The 5,695-nt window shown below is 55.9% G+C and overlaps 1 protein-coding gene across 2 annotated transcripts in view; it reads left to right on the top strand.

Annotated features, from left to right (window-relative positions):
* ELF4 (E74 like ETS transcription factor 4) overlaps window positions 1-5,695 on the top strand; it is a 40,032-nt gene that overhangs the window by 19,614 nt on the left and 14,723 nt on the right. The window lies entirely within an intron of this gene.

Here is a 5,695-nt window from a genome sequence, read left to right as displayed (position 1 = left end):
CGCCTCCGCCTTCATTTCATTCCACCACTTCAGTTCCCCCTCTATTCCTCTCCATTTATGTAAAGACATGCTGAATACTTAATGAGTGGCCACAGCCAAAATGACCCAAATCAGACCAGGCAATAATTGAAAAGCACTTTCAGAACATAACAAAGAGCTTTCACCTACATGAACTCATTGGCTTTTTACAACAGCCCCTTGAGCTAGGTAGGATGTCGTTATCCCCGTTTTACAGATGAGGAAAGTGAGGCTTGGGAGTCCCGGGACCTGCCTAAACCCCAAGACAAAGCTGGATCTTCAGACTTGGAAGCCTGTTTCTTACAGTCTGCAGGGACTTCTGGGGCCCTCTCCTAGGCTATGGTTGGCAGCCCGTCGTACTGGGGTTCTTTCTCAGTAACTGGCCCAGACTTGCCTTTGGCCCCTGAGCTGAAGCGGCCCTATTTCCTGCACTGTCCTTCTCTCCTCCCCAGTCACTGGCTTACTCTTCACTTCCCGGAAGTACTCCTCCCTGGAGCGCTAGAGATGAGGATGCAGTGGCCGCAGGCACCTCTAGGGGGTGCTCTTTTGGTTTTCTCGGGCAAGGCCCTGAGGAGACTGGGCCGGCTGGGGAAATTAGGTTCCCTTTGTCAGTAACCCTCCCCCCCGCCGCCTCTTCCTCCTCCTTCTCTCCAACTGGGGCTTCTGTAGTGCTCTTCTTGCCACATAACCACAACCCAAAGGGCTGGGGCGGGGTGAAGGTGGCGGGGACAGGGGGACTGGGAGCGCTCCACCAACCGCAGCAGCCTGCCCCTCTGGCAGGGCCCCCAACCCGGTGAGGAGTCCAGAAGTCAGCCCCTTCCAAGCCAACAGCTGGAACTCTCCAGCCCCACTCTATGTTCTGGAGCCAATGGGGGACTTGGGGGCTTAATGGGGTCCCCAGCCCCGCCCCCTGGCTCACAGGGAGGTCACCTGAAACTCCTTATCCGGCTGAGGGCTTTTTAATTGTTAAAGCGCTTTCCCACTGCCATCTTCATTCCTCTGGTGAGCACCTGCTAACAAGGCCCAGAAAGGTGGCTGACTGTTCCAGGGTCACACATCTGGCTGGGATGCAGCTGTGAGAGGACTCCCACTGTGCACACTCTGGGTGGGCTTATGGGTCCCCTGGAGAAAGAAGAGAGAACATCTCTTTGCCTGCAGTCTTTGCAGCCTAACCACCCCTCCTCTGGGGCCGGTGGGGGCCTGGGAAGGTAGAGGCGGGGCTAGAGGCTGAGAAAGAGGGTAGGGGGCAGTTGGCAAAGAGTTCGAGGCCAACCTCACCATCCAAGTTGTGACAAGCCCTATGCTAGAATCAGGCAGTGACCGAGAAGCAAGAAAGGAAATTGGGTTTCTTGTAAATACACACAGAGAAACCCCAACCAACAGGGCTTGCAAAACCTTTATTTTTTTCCCTCCCTCTTCCTGATTTCATGTCAAATGGAGGGGGTGGTGGAAAGAAAGGAATAGAGGAGAAGGAGCTGACAAAACAGCTGTGGCCGGGGCCCCTTCTCTGGGGGGCCCCTTCCTTCCCAAAGAGGAAGATTGAGCTTGCTGATTAGAGTCCAGCCCTAATTGGGCCAAGGTCGTGAGTTTGAGTCCCACGGATGGGTTAGGTCTACTCTGTCCATGACTACAGATTGGACCTCTGACTCTGGCCCTCTGTCTCTTAAATACACGCCACTGGTCACGTGGTGCAGCATAAGGATTTGCTGGGCTGTTTTTAAGTAGAGGGTACAGCTGTTCCTGGGGTAGTTTCCATTTTGCTTGTGGTTGTGGGGGGAGGGGTGTTGAGGGAGTGGGAAATGGCATGAAGGAAATTGTCACTTCCTTTCCAGAGAATTCCAGAAAGGTTTCATGGAGGACAGGGTATTTCAGGAGTGAGAACTGCCTCCGAGGGGACGAGGGACTAGGGAAGGAGAATTCTGCTTTGTGTCCCAGCTGACAGTCTGGCCCCCATGTTTCTTGGCATGTGTGGAAATGCCACGGGTGTTACCAGCAATTCTGTGAGAGCCATTGGCTCAGTGGAACGGGTGTGGATTTAAACTCACTCCACAGGGACTGTGGATGTAGCTTTCACCTAGGGGCTGTTTCCTGTAGGGGAGGCCCAGCTGGGTGGGCGCTGGACACTGCTTGATGTGTTCCAGTGACAGCCCCAGAAAGGGTCTGTGCATCTGAAGGGGGCCCAGCTGTGGTGAGGCCGAAGCAGCCCAAACCACTTCTATTTTGCTTTGGTTTTGCAACGCAGTCAGAACCACAGAGAGCCAGAGGTGTGCATTTGCAGCCCAGGCACGGTGCCCCCTCACTTGCTCACTCACTCACTCTGGTGGCACACAGGCTGACACACAGCATCCAGGGGCCATGTACTCTCCCAAAGGCTTCACTTGCAGCCCATGTAGGCCAGGTCCTGGGAGCCAGGGACCCTGCAGGGCCCCAAAGGGAGCAGCGCTCTTGCCACCCTGGGAGCGGACTTTGACTGGAGCCAGCTGTATGTTGTGCAGTGATGGGCCAGGGCAGGGTTGGGGGGGATTCACCACCAGTTGCTAAGGGCTCCCAGGCACCTCAATTCCTTGAGCCAAGTGTCTGTGTGTGCCCCCAGCCTCCCCACTTGGCCGGCCAGGCAGTGTCCAGGGCTCTAGACCACTGAAGCTGCATCCCAACCAAAGGGTTCTTGTAAGGACACCAGAGAGGAGAGCCCCTAGTGTGGGCCCCTCCGGCCTCCAGCGGGGCGGGCCTTCTGTGGTGGTGGCTTCTTGGGTTTCAGGTTCCTGGGAGAGGGAGGTTATTTTGAGGGACTGGGGGAGGTCACTCCTCTGCAGGGGAGAGTGAGTGAACATGCAAACGAGCAGCTCCCCACCTCTCACTTTCAAATCCTCAAACATCTGAAGGGGGAGGGGGAAGCTTTCTGGCCTGGAAGGTTCTGCTGGGGAGGGGGAGGGTGTTCTTAGCCTTGGCCAGGAGAGTAGGACAGCTACTTCCGCCCTCTGCCCCCTCTGAACATCCCCCTACCCCCATCCTAGCTTCAGGCTAGAGCCTGGGGCAGACTGAGATCCCCAGCGTCATTCTTGGGTGCTGGGTACAATCTCACAATCCTGGGCGAGTAGAACCTGCGCCGGCCAAGTCCAGAATTTAGACCTTTATACATGCGGACAGATGGAAGAAAGCGATTGGATTAGCCCCTTCCTTTTATTTCAAAACTTTCTCTTCGGGTGGACTGCCAAGGATTCCATCCAATACCTTCCCCTCCCTACCCCACCCCCAACAGAGTGGGACTTTGCGGGGCTCACCCCTAGGACCCATGGGCCACATACTTATTGTTGATGGTACTCTCTTCCTGGGAAGCATCCAACTTGGAATTTGCTGTGTGGGGGGTCGGGCGGCCCGGCCTGCACTGTTCCACCCCCATCTTCACCACAGCACAACCGCTTTGAGCCAGTATCAGCCTGGGTTTGTCATTCTCATGAAGCAGCAGCGCTAGCTGGCCTGGAGTAGGAGGAACCGATGACTTAGCTTGTGGTGCCATGGGCCAGACCAGGGCAGCTCTTTGACACACAGAGGTTCTGCCACATGTTCCCACACTCGGGACACATGCACACCTCCTGCACACGTGCATAGCTCCAGGGTGTTTGCACACCTACCGTGAACACAGAGTGTGCCCCCATGTAACTAGCGATGCACAAATGTACAGCTGTAACGCACATATAGGAGTCCTGGTGGTGCAAGGGTTGAGTGCTCGGCTGCTAACTGAAAGGGTGGCAGTTCAAACCCGCCCAGCAGCTCCACAGGAGAAAGGCCTGGTGACATGCTCCCATAAAGATTAAAGAGTACAGCCTTGAAAACCCTATGGAGCAGTTTTACTCTGTCACATGGGGTCATTGTGAGTTGGAACCAAGTTAGTGGCAGCTAACAACAACGACAACAACAACGCACATATAGTGCAGTGATAGAGTGCATGACCCCCACCCTGCACCCAGTGCACACGTGGGTACACTCGTGGCCCCCATTCATTCATTTGTTCACGCATTCATTCCACGTCTGCTACATGACAGCCCCGGTGCAGGAAGGCCACTCTATTGGGGGAGGTGCACGGACATTCCCCAGGCAGAGGGCAGCGGCCGGCCGTGACCTAACAGACCTGAAATACTGATCTGCGCAGAGAAGCCAGAGATGAGCAAACCTGGAGGGAAAGGCCATGGCGGAATGACCTTGGGGTGCAGGGAGAAGGGATGCAGGAGTTTCATGTTTAGACAAAGTGGGATTAGGTGAAAGTGATCCCCTTTCGTTTGACTAGTATGTGAATACTGCTGAGGGCAGACAGACAGGCCTGTGGGAGGGTGGGGAGCCGGGGAATGCAGACCTTGGGGCGTTTGGGCTAGGGGAGACAGACCTTCCAAGCATAAATGGCCCTGAGAGGCTTCACTGGCTATGGGAGACCACGGCACAGGCAGGGTCTGTCGGGATCGGGGAGGGGAGGCACTCAGGGCCAAGATGGTGCCCCCAGTGCCTCCTCTCGCCCCCGCCCCCGCTAACCAAAAGATCGGTGGTTCAAACCTACCAGCTACTCTGTGGGAGAAACTCAGACCAGCCAGGTTGAGTTGAGTGACTTCTCGAGGTTTTTTATTGGGGGTGGGTGGAAAGGTGTGGGAGTGGGGGTGGGGGTGGGGAGAGGGTGGAGCCAGCCCTGTGGGCTAACGGAAAGGAAGTGGGAGAGGCCTGGGTGTCTCCTGTGGGGGAAAGCGGTCATCAGGGAGGTGACCCGTGGTCCCCTCCCTTTCCTCCCCTTTCCCCCTTTCTGCAGTTCCTCATTTCTTTCCAGGCGAGGAGAAGGTTTTGCCACCCTGGCACTGCCCCGGGCGTGTCAAGGAGGTAGGGGTCAAGTGTGTTGCACCTACCGTGTGCATGGACCCAGTTCTTCAGGTGCTCAAGATTGAACCAGGCTGTCAATAGAGAACACACACACACACACACACACACACAGACACACGCACATGCAGGCACGCACGCACGCACGCACATGCACGGGCATATCATTAAAATCAACCCTAAGGGCCAAAGGAGGGGGGGGCAGTGGTGGTTCAATGGTAGAATCCTCACCTTCCATGTGGGAGATCCAGGTTCGATTCTCAGCCAATGTACCTCAAGTGTAGCCACTGCCCGTCTTTCAGTGGGGACTTCAGTGTTGCTATGATGCTGAACAGGTTTCAGCAGAGCTTCCAGACGAAGACAGACTAGGAGAAAAGGCCTGGCAATCTACTCCCCAAAATTAGCCCATGAAAACCCTACGGATCACAACGGTCAGTCCGAACCCCGTCGTCAGGATGGTGCAGGACCGGGCCGCATTTTGTTCCGTTGTGCATGGGGCCACCCTGAGTCAGGAGCCAACTTGAAGGCAGCTAACAAGAAGAATAAGGACTAAGGACGTGGTACCTAGAAGTGGAGAAGCCCGTTGAGGGCCTGATGGGTAGAGCAGACTGCTGGGGAGGAAGGTCGGAGTGGGAGCGACGGCTTTGGGAGGCAGGCAGGCATGGGTGTGATCACTGAGACCACGGTGAAGAGCAGCAACTGGGTTGACAGTCTTGAGTGGAGACACAGGAAACCATGGGAGGCCAAATGACACCTGAGCATCTGAGGTGCAGACTGTGAGCAGGGAGGCATTCAGGGAGCTCAGTGTGTGTGTGTGGGC

This window comes from Trichechus manatus, unplaced genomic scaffold (genome assembly GCF_000243295.1).
Source record: "Trichechus manatus latirostris isolate Lorelei unplaced genomic scaffold, TriManLat1.0 scaffold00066, whole genome shotgun sequence".
NCBI lineage: Eukaryota > Metazoa > Chordata > Mammalia > Sirenia > Trichechidae > Trichechus > Trichechus manatus.
This window is presented reverse-complemented; position numbering and strand designations above follow the sequence as displayed.